At 42.1% G+C, this 12,677-nt stretch overlaps 1 protein-coding gene across 9 annotated transcripts in view; it reads left to right on the top strand.

The window, feature by feature from the left end:
- greb1l (GREB1 like retinoic acid receptor coactivator) overlaps nucleotides 1–12,677 on the top strand; it is a 46,557-nt gene that overhangs the window by 12,034 nt on the left and 21,846 nt on the right. For 5 of the 9 annotated variants that reach the window (XM_086204004.1, XM_086204009.1, XM_086204010.1 and 2 more), the window contains exon 3: nucleotides 12,331–12,443. The gene's annotated coding sequence lies outside the window, so the exon portion shown is untranslated. Of the gene's footprint in view, nucleotides 1–7,241; nucleotides 7,293–9,815; nucleotides 10,061–11,105; nucleotides 11,137–12,330; nucleotides 12,444–12,677 lie in introns of those variants that run through there. The other 4 variants (XM_086204005.1, XM_086204006.1, XM_086204008.1 and 1 more) reach the window with 4 other exon arrangements.

Raw genomic sequence — 12,677 nt, forward strand, 5'->3', positions numbered from 1 at the left:
TGGCCCTGGCACGGTTGGAAGAGGTGGTCCTCAGCACAGTACAGTTGCACAGAATGCGGACTTCGCGACCAGCTGTGTTTCATCTGCAAATACAACGAGCAAAGTTGATTTTCACTCCCATCCACCGCAGGATTTACTCCCTTTAGGTCCTACTGCTGTGATGAAATATAGAATCACATATCAAGCTCGTACAGCATCACAAGCAAGTTATAATTGATTCATTAAAACAGCAAAACTAATTTTCACAATAGGAAATATGTTTTGGGGTTTTTTTCGCACCTGGTTCAAGTGAGGTTGTACTGTATGTACAGTTCTTCCAATCATCTGCCAAGTATTTTTTGAAGGTGTCTGCCCTTTTCCAAACAGTTTTCAAGGTTGATTTCCCAAATAGTTTTGTGATGCAAACCATCTGGCACTTCAGGTTGACAGTTTATCATTTACCCTGTACATCTCTCTAATGTGTCTCTCACTTTGATTCTTCTTTTTTTTGTCCTTAATGGAGGGAATATAGCAGAAAATCACTTAATTTATGATCAAAATCCCAACTGTTCAAATCTGTCATATAGTGGAAGATAAATGACCCCTTTTGTGACTCATGGTGATAAATGTATGCTTCTGCCTCCATCAATTTTTTACAAAAGTATGAAACATCCTGCATCATTGTGTAATGAAGAGGCAGGACGTGCAGTAACAACAGCTGGAAACACTCAGGCTGGTAGCCAGATCTCCCTCATCACCACAGCAACATCACTGGCCTTGTCCACATACATTGTCCTAAAATCTCCGTGCCCAGACACACACACACGCACGCACGCACACGCACACAAACACACTCAGTCATAGATACACAAACACCAACACAAATAGGACCATCACTCTCTCACCCTCCCTCCCTCTTCATATTGAAACACAAGGACAGTGTGTGTTGATGCTGCCAGGGTTTGCGGGGGAGCAGGTTGTCTCTAGCAGAAGGTTTTTCCATGGGCTGTCACAGATTGTCCAAGGCTACGGTGACCAAGACCCAGCCCTCTGCTGCAAGGACTCAACGTTCCTCTGTGGCAGGGAAGGTCATTATCTCTTTCTGTCTCCCTCTCCCTCTCTCCCTCTCTCTCTCCAGCTATTTTCATTCTCTGTGTGAATGTGTGCATCTGCAATTTGAACAAAATTTGAATACTTTTTGAGTTTCTTTTTGATTAAGTAGATCTGACTCATTGGCATGTTTTCATCTAACTTGATGAAACCATATCTACCAGCTGGGAGACTAGCTGTACATGTGTTATCTGACTGTTTCAACCATGGTCAGAGTGCCTTGATGTCTCCAAGAAAAATAAAACAGCCATTTTCATTTTGTTTCTGTACTTTCCCCACTGAGGTTAAATGGTGTAGATGAGTGCAGTTAAATGCTTTCTTAGGCCCCGTTCAGACCTGCATAAAACATGCATCTTGAGTGATCAAATTACAAACTGTAAGATCACACTCGGTGTTTGAACAAGCCTCTGTGTGTGTCGGGAGATCACTAGTGTTTTATTCAAGAACGCTTAAAGCAAGTCCTAGAAAAGACTTAAGACACAGGATGGGTGTGACAGAGTCAAGGCTGACAATGAGGGAGGCTGAGACTGACTCAAGACCAAGACCACAATTCCGGATTTTAGGGGACGCTGCAACACCCTCAGTGTCCATAGACTGGACAATACACGTGCATCACCAGTGTTTTATTCAAGTGCATCAGTGCGTCCTCCATATTCAGGACTGTCCCAGTGTTTTACTTGTGTATCCTACAGTTTTTGCTCAGAGGCAGCTGCCTACCTGAGCTGGGTAGATCAGAGTTAAAACTTTGACATTCTGATTCGTAGTGAATGGGTTGTGATTAGTAGGAATGAACACATGACAGTTGGGTCTCTCATCCTCTCATTTGCTGGTTTGATGTCATCTCCACGTAGGCTACAGCACTGTTGGAAATTAGGATTATTAATGCACATCTAGACCAGTAGACAAGACTGAGTAGAATTCCAGGCATTCAGACAAGACACAGACCATTAAACTGTGGTTTCAGAGTCTGAGAGCACAGTCTCAAATGCAACTCTAAAGACCATTTTTGATTGGACGTCAGTTCCCCGCTCTATAGTTAACGTGCAAATAGACATTTATGTGATTGCCATTCATTATTAGCGTATTTGATTGTTGTTGCATATAAAGTGCAGCGATGCTTTTACCATGCCTTGTCTGCTCAAAATTAAAATACAAAGAAGACATAAAAAATGCAGACCCCATTTATTTCTCTGCATTTTCTAGGCAAACCAACACTTGTAATATAGAAAACTGTTTTATAAGCAGTTGCAGTGTGACCTGTTCCTGTACCAACTGGTGAAAGAAATGTGCCGTATGTGTTCCGGGTCGCATTCCTGATCAGATCTGTATGCGTACTCATTGGTTAATTCACACCTGTAGTTAGGTTCCGACACACTCAATGAGGATGCGTCAAGATCGGATCCCCCAGATGCCTGTTGGTACCAGGATGGTTCCAGCTGCAGATGTGTATTCCTTTAACAATGAAAGATACAGCTCAGTTTCATTTTGTTTTAAAGGACCTCTATGAATAAACTCAAGTATGATTTTAGTACTTCTGGAAATATATTCAGAATAGAAGAGATAGACATGTGAGTTATATCAGCAGAAGTTAGAACATTAGTGTTGAGGCGTAACATCATCTCATTCCTGTTCCTTTCCCTCACTGTATTATAGTTCCTACCTGCTATTGATTTGCTGTTGTTGATGTAACAGTAACAGGTGTAGCAATTGAGTTGGAAGTCTGATATGCAGCTAGAGAAAGTGAAATTTGCTACTGTTCTTGGCGAAAGGTTATTAAGATCCAAGCTGTCTCCTCCGTGGAGTGAAGCTACCTGTCAGTCACAGTTACAAAAACAGCTCCTCTGTATCCTGTTTTCTACAAAAAAAAAAATTTTAATAATTCAATTACTTGTGTTTTTGTGCATTTTTTGCATCTTCCTCGTCACTTTTTAGCCTGCTGCACCCACCAGCGTTCCATCTGCCAGTTGGTAAAATATCCCATCTTTCAGGCAGATCAGAACGGAATGAAGTGACACGGGCCCTAAACAGGTTTACTGTCACTTTTTCTCATCTGCAAGGTTTGTGTGTGGGGTCAAGCCCACAAACAAAGGATGGGTCTGTGTCCATTGTCTCATGAAGACAAAAAAGTGTCCTGCTGATGCTGTGGCTCTTGCTGTAGTAAGGAGGACTGATGGGATTTAAGTGTGGGTCCTGTCACCGAGGGCAACCTGGTGCTTATTAATCGGGTGGGTGGGGGGTAATAGAGGATATGTGGAGAGGGAGTGAAAAGGGTAACGGGGGTGGGTTGCTGCTGATGCAGCAGTGCCGCCTGGGGTCAGGAAGAGGGACATGATGGATACAGCTGATCGCCCCGTAAGGAAGTTTTGAGGGAAGGGGAGGAGGCTCATTCGTTGGGATCTGAGAGGCCTCATTGTCATGGTGTCACTCAAATGGATTCAAGGTGGCTGAGACTTTTTTCAGGGAGGAAAAGAAAGGAGAGGTCCTATTGTGGATGATGGATTCCTCTCTGGATGCCTTATAAACACAACAGACTTCTTTCTTCTCTTCTCACCATGAGTACTCCCTAGTCCTGCGTGGCTAAATTGAGTTGGTTTGTCAGTGCTGTGAACTTTTCAGGGTAGAAGGGTGAGTGGCTTGCCTAACTTTTGGGTACATTTATTCCTTTAGTTGCAAAATAATGAAGGCCTTTGATGGCTTTATGTTTTACCAGTCTGCAACAAACAAAAATGAAATCCCTAGGTCATATTCACCATTTAATTTACAAGGCTGATCATTTGTTGATAAAGTTTTTGTTAGAAAAAATAAATTGAATCATCTCTTTTTTCTTTTTTTTTTACTCCATTGACTTCAAAATCTGACGAATTTTTCATAACTTACAAAAATCACCTTGCACTATTTGATTAACCAGAAAGGCCCCTCTAGATGCAGTGGAAAGCCATTGTCACATGGTGTTGATTGTGAAAGTTAAAGGTGCAATGTGCAAAAATTAGTTTTTCAAATTTTTTTTCGTGCTTATCTTCCTAAGCAAACATTTAATACACAGCTCGCTTAGCTCAGTTTTACAAATCCCTTAGCAGCGGGAAAAGAGCACCATCAAAACCATATAGCAATGCCATTTGGAATTTATGCCTGGTTTGTATGCTGCATTAAATTACCGCTGACAGCTCTACTTCCTTATCCTCTAATGTGGGACTGAGGGCAGGCTAAACCCTATAGCAGCTATGCTATCATCTGATACTGGTATCATCAGATGAGACTAACAGGGTCTGATTGCCTTGTAGCTGCTAGCTGCTAACTTTAATTGACAGCATTAAAATTATTAAATTCTTGTTCCTTCATATTTTTTTGGTATTTATTTTCTTGTTTTAGAATAAAATGCATGTATAAAACACCCTTACTGATTACATGAAACTGGCAGAAAATACTGGTATGGTATCCTGAGAACTTTAGCTCTGGTTATTGTTGGCTTCTCTGGAGGCTCTCTGCCTGTGAAAATCTCCCATTACTATAATTTCCTGACCAGCTCAGTGGGACTGGTCTGTATCTTCAGATACTGGGTGGGGGGGGGGGGGCTGAGTAGCTCCTGGAAACAGAACCTGACCCCTTTGCTGGTTCAGTCATCTGATAAGAGCCAATGTTTTGATAGTCTTGGCCCTCTCAATGTGATCCATGGCTCTCCGTTTACACCCCATAACAAATAGGGCTGTCTAAACAACAGTTTATGGCCAGGACAAGGCCTGGTCAACCATCATCAAAGATCTGCTCTGGTGTAAACCATTCGGCACGTTCCAGATGTCAGCAGAAGCTGTTGTGATGGTGAAGAAACTATGTTTCTGTCTAAAGAGAAAACAACTGAATCCAAAAAAGGGAAACTGGTGAAAAAGATTTTTTTGTTTTTTGTTTGTTTTTCTTAATTTGTTACTGTAGAAAGCTTAATTTCTTTTTTTTCAGAATGCTTGAATTGTATTTCCTCAAGGTAGTGGATACATTTAAATTTGAGATTATTAAGAAATGCATCTTGACTACTTCAAATCTTACAATCGCTCATTGTTAAATTCCTTGCTCCCCCCATCTTGCCCTTTACCATTGACCAGTGTTTGACCACTGCCAGTGACAGGTTTACTGTATGAAATAGAACTCATCGTTGTCTTATTCAATATGGCTTCTCTGAATAAGTCCATAAAGGCATTAGGGTCCTGTGTCTCTCTCTGTTGTTCCGGGTTTGGTGAACTGGCGTTCAACCCGGCAGCATTGTAAAATGCAGATTAGGTTCACTGACAGGGCTTCCATTTTATTGCACAGTCATGAACAGCATTGTAAACTGTCATTCGTCCCTCACTTTCATTCACCTAATCTATCTGGGATAATAGCCATGACAACACATCGCTACGCATGCTGGCCACATTATGAAAGGACTGACGTTTTTTTGGCAAGACTTGATGCTACTTGAACTTATAAAATGAAGTCGCAAGTGACAGTTCATTTATTTATCTATGGCAACGATGCCCAAACAAGCCGATGAGTAGAGAGTTGACATTTTAAAGAAGCTTTCTGCTTCACAAGGGATCATCTTCATCAATCTTAAGAAAAGGAGTAACTGATGTATAATGACACAAGCCATTTTAAACCTGTTTAATTTGGGAATGTGTGCTATTGCAGCAGCAGTCTCTGCCGATCGTAAGCTGAAGTCGTCAAAGTCTTTAATAGAAGAATTAGAAGAACACTAATATTATTTGAATTGGATTGATTTTGTCAACAAAACTAGGACAAAGAGGAACTGCTTCAATGTGAGATCGAGAGACTTTTGGTTCTTTTGTGACATCTGTCATGTTTATGGTTGATCTCATTATGTGACTGTGTGTCTGGACCCATGGCAGTTGTGTTAAAATGGAGATGCTAATGGCTAGCATTAGCCTGACATAGTGACTAGCGGCCAGCAAGGGTTAAGTTCTTCTCCTTTTGTTAGCTTCCTCAGTACATTCTTCTTCCTTTGACTTCTGTTATTGTTTTATACTAAAAGAAAATCTGACAATTAGTCTGTTGGATAAGAAAGACGTTATTCGGTCCATAAATTGTGACAAAAAAGTTCAAGTGAACATATTTAAATTGCTTGTTTTTAAGGATGTGGAAGAATTAAGTTTAAAAACAGAAAATGTTTACATTCAAGAAGCTGGACCATTGAATTTCCTGAAAACTTGTGAACACAGATTTCATTTATCAACTAGTTAATTAATGTGGCCTTTCAGGTGGTAAAGTCAAACATTATCTAATATTCTGAAATTGTTTATCAGAAAATTTGCTTAAATATGACTGTAAACACGTATCTGGATTCTAGAATGTTCTCCAGGACATGGCTGCTTTTAACTAAGTTTTGTGCTTCACCAGGAATCTTTTTCTTAGGCCTTGCCCATTAAATGATGCTCTTGTCTGTGGTTGAGATTTAGTTTAAGGTTAAATGCCTTGCCCTTAAACTCATCCACTGGGCCAGGGTGTGTGGCAAGGTCACCACTCCAATCAACCTAGCGCTAACACAAAGGCCGCTTGTCCCCTAATGAATTAGGTCTAAAGTTCCTCGGTGAGCCTCTTCACCTCCCTCCAGCCCCTCACAGGCCTTCCCAGGCCTGCTGCCCTTTCACACGCACCCCCTAACCTTTAATTTTGAAATGAGGTTTATAACTGGACAGTAAACTTCCAGTGGCTTAATGATGATGACTTCTTCATCTGTCCAAATGCTCCTTTTGTCCACCCCTCCGCAGGTCTCAGACCCTGCCCCCGTTCCTTCTGGTCACATCAGGCCTTAAACCCTGGTTCACCCCACTTTATAGTTCCACAGATAATCCCCCAGAACACACACACACATGCACGTGGATGCATGCACACACACCCTCGGGCTATTATCTCCACTGGGCTGCTCTGTCTCCTTCTCCCTCTCTTTCTCACTCTGTTGCTGCCGACTTCAGCAATGGCATTCAGCTGGAATGTTTGCCTTTGTTTGTGTGGCTCACTGGAAAGACACGAATGACCTTAGCTCATCTGCTATCCTCACTAGCACCGATTTGCACTTCAGGGCCCAGCAGGTAGTCCCGAGGAGCTGGAGGAGGGGGCTTCGAAGAAGATTCTGGGGCTTTTATAAGGAAATTAGAGCTCTGGACTGCCACCCAGATAGTAAACAGCAGTGTGAGTCCTCACACTCTCGGCGTCAGGTAGGCCACATGATGTGAGTAAAAAAGGGGAATTTTGTTACGGGAATTTTCACATGGTGGCAGTTGTGTTTTCTTGTTTTGTTTTTGACCGTTGAGCTGTAGGATTGTTTTCTGATGATAGGAGTCAGACGTGCTAATTAGCACCTTGGTTGCTGTACTTCCTCTGCACCTGATACTCATCTCTCATCTCTGGATTTGCCAGTTGAACCTCATCTGCAGAGGAACCTCCTTTCACAGTGTCAGAGCCTTGACCTGGCACCTTATGTAGTCCCAGCTGTTGGGCTGAGCTGTCCAGATGTGCCAGCTGTGGTATACTGGCAATTTAGGCAGGTGATTCTAATTTAGCTCTGTAACACAATAGTCTTGTGTTGGGCAGCTGCTGAGTCAGCCAAGACAAAGCCATGGTTCTCCCCTGGGAATTTCGAAGAGGAAGAACCCCCTTCCCCTACCCCCTTCAAATTTAAGAGCCTATGATCTCCCAGAACCCCCTAGTTGGTCATGTGACTCATCTTTCCTCAGGTGGTGGTAGTAAGGATACTTCCCCTTTGTCAGGGACTTTAGCTGAAGCTCAATGCAGTGGTGAAGGATGGGTTTGGGGGCGGGTCAGCATTCAATCGACACTCTTTTGTTTTTTTGCACAGTGTCTTTTGTGGCCAAAGAAAATGCTGAGTTTACTCATTATCTCCATTTTAAATGGGCTATTTAAGACTGACCATGTCAAAGTCAGGGGCTTGGACATAAATCACACTGACAGCTCCTTTTCCCTCAGTTGAACTTGTGGCTGCGTTGGCTTCGCTACCGATAGACCGTTGTAGAGGTTTCACTTTTGTTACACCTGATAACAGCAGCTAGTTAGTTAGTTAGCTAGTTAGTTAGCTCCGCGTCACATTCACTGACATCCACCATTTGTGGTCTAAATCTGCAATAGCCAGACAAATTTCACAGTCAAACTCAAGCCCAATGTTTAGACAAATGTGGCCGATGGAGAGAAATGAGGGGACGGAGGCTGCGATTGGCTCTGGTTGGGGTTTTACAGCTGTCCCTCACACTGACTTTGCCGTAATATAACCATTGGAGAGGAGGTGAGAAGAGCTGCACACAACCTGATTAAAACAACTGTTGACTGTGTCTGTGGTAATGAACTGGAACATCGGTCACACGGTTCAGCGAAGCAATAAACTTGGAACTGTAAAGCGAGGTGTTGATAATGAGCATTTATTAGCTCAAATGTAAAAATCAATGCCAAAGTTTAATTCTTTCACTTGAGTTTTTTTTTTTTCCTAATTTAATATCCAAGCAAAACCAGATTTGTACAATTAGAATTTGACTTTATTTTTGGGCTGCTCTCATTTTATGCAGTTAACTCTCTGAAAGTGAGTACTGATTTTAAGTGACAGCTACAAACGGTGCCGTGGGGAGGCCATTCCAGCCGTCAAATAGATGCGAGTCAGACCTGTTATTTGCATGAGAAATTCTTTACTTGGCAGTAATCAGTTGACAGGAAAACAGTGAGAGGCCTTGAGGTACGGTACAATAAATGTTGTAACATTCCAAAAGGTTACGGTGATGAAATGTTTCATCAAAACAAACAAGGTCCTAGTACATTGCAGTTGCAGACTTGGCACTCTGTCGGTGGATTCAATGGAGACAACAACATTTGAGCTCCAAAACAGAGCTGTGATTTCATTTTTAATCGGACAAGGAAGCTGGACAGAAAGTGATTTTAAACAGTAAAATGTAAATATTGCATCCTTCAAATGATACGGATGACGTTCCACAGCATCATCCTAACAGTCTGTTTTCTCTTGGTAATATCATAGTAAGCTAATAATCCCCCACACGTGCCCGCGCTGTTGATTTGCGGTACATTTCCGTTTATTTATTTTGACCAGATGAGTCCTTGGTATTTATAGCGGGAGTAAAAGCCCAGTGTGGGGTCAATCTCAGGCAAGGCTATGAGGACAAAATGCTCAAGCTGACCTTACATTCTTGCCCCCATTTTGCTGGTGACAGATTCTCCTCTCTCTCTAAATTGGCCCCAATAAAAGTTGGGTGTGGCAGCAAGGCTCAGAAATGAGCTTGAGAGGACCCCCACCCCCCCCGTCTTCTTCTTTTTAAAAATTAAAACTTGACTCTGTGCCCACACTGGATGCCGTGGCGTGCTGAGGGTCACACGTGGCAGGGCTCCGGCGCTGTCTGGCAGCAGTGAGGGGGATCTTTTTTTTTCCTCCCCTGCAAGCTCTGCAGGCCTCGAGAGCATCTGTCACCACAGGGGGTCAGCAGGGGCAAGATGAATGAGCCCCCAGTGGATTCCCTCCCTCCTTGGCAAATGGCACAGGACAGAGGAGGGCATAGAGGATAGGGGGAGGGGTCTGTGTGTGTGTGTGTGTGTGTGTGTGTGTGTGTATGTGTGTGTGCGTGTGCTTGTGTGTATGGATGTGTGTGTTTGCATGTGAGTGTGAGTGTGAGAGAGAGAGAGAGAGAGAGAGAGAGAGAGAGAGAGAGAGAGAGAGAGAGAGAGAGAGAGCTAGCAGGAGGGTCTCTGCCGTACTGAGGATTCCCAGTCCTACTATATGATGAGAAAGGTGACTACATACCAGAGAAGAGTGAAACTCCACATGCTGACTGGATATATCTGCACACTCTTTGCACAAGGATTTACTATCTAACATGGACTACCTTTGAAAGAAACTGCTTTGATGAGTTGGGATTTACTGCATTTGATTTGGATTTTAAGGGTTCACCCACTGGTCAAGGAGTCATGGAAGGTACAGTAGAAACTTCTTAAACCGGGTGTCACATGCTGGTTTGCAGCCTGATACAGAATTAATGAGATAGGCTTTTAGCACCTAATTTAGAGAGAGATGTTTGTCTGTTTTCTCATGTCTTACCCCCATCCCCCCTTTCACGCATCTAATGGGCAGTGTCTTTTCACCAATGCTTTTCTAATGTTAAGAGCTCTTTCCTGCAATTCAACCACTGGTATGGGCCTTCAAATGTGAAAGCATAACAATGCGGCGAAAACGAGTGAAATATTTATCAAATTTGAATCAACATTTTATTAACGGTTACTTTAAACGTCGCATTTCAAGTACGTCCTTGATTTGAGTTGGTAGGAGCCGTTGGCAGTTCTGGCTGTTGATAATATTAAGTTTAACTGTATCAAACATCCTCCCATCTCGTCTAATATTCATGTGGAAAAATAAGAGGATCCGTTCCCACATATTTGTTTTCTAAACCTGTCTACTTCACTTGAATGTTAAAAGTTGAATGAGATTAAAACAAGTAATTGCAAGTAATCCTGCCACTCACCATGTTTTTTAAAAGCTGTAAAGCGAACAGGCTGTTGACAAACAAAAATACATGGAGATGAGAAAAGGAAAAGCCAGTAAGGTTAACACAGCTGACTGAAGTTAAATATTTTCCTTTTTTTTTTAATCTGTCATTTTTTTGAACAAACGGTTACAAATAAAATGGACACCTCACTCCAGGCCTCCTAACCTTCTCATTTGTGCTGTTAAAAATACTTTAAAACTCTCATTTTAATTAAAAAAAAAGCAACAAAACAAACTGGTTAAAATCGGATCTCCCTGTATCTTCCACATTCATGTAAAAAAATCTGTATAATTTGTAAGTTTTGATACCTAAATGTTTTTCTACATAAAAGAAATATTCTGTTCCATAATGTATATTTATGTATATACAGTATATGTGTATATATTTTTTTCTATGTATATTTTTACACTCCATGTATCACCAGAATTTTGTGAGATTGATATATTGACACATGCATGTGTTTTCATTCATATGCAGTTGCACTTGCCGTGAGGTGTGCATGCTAGACGTAAGTATTTTTAACCATTCCTATAAGTGCTGTCCAGGTCTAGCAGGAACTAAAACTGCATGTCAGCCTAAACATTCCTTCAAGTGTCATTACTGGAAAAACTGGACATCATGAAGCACCTGGAGCTAGACTCGTGTTGCTGTTTAGATTTACGGCTCCTTCATCTTCATCTTGGGAGCCATCTGCATCTCCTTCTAGGCTAGTGCGTCCTTCATGACTAGATAAGTATCAAAATATTTCAAGACTCTGCTCTCCGGCTAATTAGCACAGTTCATAGCCAAACACCCTGAGGAGAATTGACCTTGTGGTATATGACTTTATTTGCAACAATTTCTGATGTTTCTTTTACCTCAATCAAACTTTTCCTTGCTGAAGAGACAGGGGACCTTCCCCTCTGCCATTTTTAACTCTTAAGTTTGATTAGCTGTATCAAGCTGGCTAATCATTCACAAAATACCTTCTAGTTTGGCCAGTGAATGCAAGTTGAACTAGGTTGTGTACACTTGCTCTTTGCAGGACTTGGACCCCAGACCAGCCGTACAGAGTAGCAGTCAGAAGTGATGATGGGGTGGACTGTGATAGCCAGTGTTCTGAAGGGAACTTTGCTTCTGTTATATCAGAGACTGAGTGGTTAAGCAATACTTTGTCAAAGGGTCAATGTAGCTGGCAAATCCATTCAGAGAACTGCGACTGTGTGTCGTCATTGCAGCTACCAACTACAACACACAGTAGTGTTCTATGAAAATAGCCCCGGGCCACGGTATCACATAACGTCTTTTTAGCCTCTTAAGTACATACATCACGGTTTGAGCCCCTCTCCATGTTTGAGTGCTCCTAAGTGCTCCCATTCATTCTTTTGACCAATAGTACCTGTAGCATACTAAATATTGTTTTGGCTTTTGTGTGTGTGTGTGTGTGTGTGTGTGGGTGTGTGGGTGGGTGTCTGTGCGTGCGCGCGTGTGTGTGTGGGTGTGTGGGTGGGTGTCTGTGCGTGCGCGCGTGTGTTTTAATTTAATCATTTATCCACCAGAAAGTGGAGAAAGTGAAGTTTATCTTCAGAAAGAAAATTAATAAATGATGAGATGTTAATCCATGTGTATCCATGTTGCAGAATGCAACAACAAAAATATTTAACTTTAATTTTATGTTGTCGCTCAGAAATGAGCTAATCAGAGATCTTCCTGCCTCCCTCAGGTCTGGAGGTGCTGAGTGAGATATCTTTCCTGAACGTTTCTGCTGAGTGGTAGTGACCCAGCATGTAGCAGAGGTGAACAAGTCCCTTCACGCCTGGGAAGAATCTTGACAACGTAAGTTACCTCATTTATACAGTGATGAGCTGCTAATGTGTTTTTTTAATGTTGTTTTTTTATCAAAAAGCACAAGCTGATGCTGCAGTGCATCTGTTATGTGAGGAGCAGTGTTGTCCTATTTTCTCCTCCCAGGTCGTCTCTGATTGAACTAGTGTATTTTGACCTCGGGGTCACATTCATGCAATCTGTCGATGCCACCCAAGCACAGGAACTGTGTCTTGACTGCTGGCT

The sequence above is a fragment of the Aulostomus chinensis genome, chromosome 5 (genome assembly GCF_037954235.1).
Source record: "Aulostomus chinensis isolate RoL2024-O1b breed Wild chromosome 5, RoL_Achi_v1.0, whole genome shotgun sequence".
NCBI lineage: Eukaryota > Metazoa > Chordata > Actinopteri > Syngnathiformes > Aulostomidae > Aulostomus > Aulostomus chinensis.